This window comes from Gymnodraco acuticeps, unplaced genomic scaffold (genome assembly GCF_902827175.1).
Source record: "Gymnodraco acuticeps unplaced genomic scaffold, fGymAcu1.1, whole genome shotgun sequence".
NCBI classification, from domain to species: domain Eukaryota; kingdom Metazoa; phylum Chordata; class Actinopteri; order Perciformes; family Bathydraconidae; genus Gymnodraco; species Gymnodraco acuticeps.
This window is the reverse complement of record NW_022991435.1, coordinates 627431-627973: the sequence shown is the minus strand read 5'-3', so window position 1 is coordinate 627973 and position 543 is coordinate 627431.

Below are 543 nucleotides of genomic sequence, written 5' to 3'. Positions count from 1 at the left end.
GTAACTCACGGGAGGCTTTTATTTTTATTTTTCGTCAGAATGTATTATGGTGCATTACTTACGAATTTTTGTTCTCAAAAAACAGTGCATTGTGTGTAATACAACTGTGATTTTTATTAAATTAGTTAGTTTTTAAGGAAGGCCAGAGCTTCAGCTGTGTCCAATAGATTGGTCCCTTTTAGTTAACGTTTTTTAAAAGAACATTATATTCCGATTTGATCCTGTCCCCTTTATGGTATTACGGAGAGCAATGTGAGCATCCATTCCCATTGGATAACGGAGGATTTTACACCCGGAAGTAAGTATTCTTTTTACTGTCGATTGATTTTACAGTGATATCTCCACTACTCATCAACTCAAAAACACCAGATTATCCTTGTTGAGTACACAACATTGATTGGTTTAAATTGTGTACAATGGTTTTGTAATTTTCCCCTTCGATTCGGAGAAACAAATATGTGTTCAGTTTAGGATGGCCGAAGACACTACACTACCCAGAATCCTCAGCTATCGTTTGGGACTACACCATGTGCTTTGCTTGAC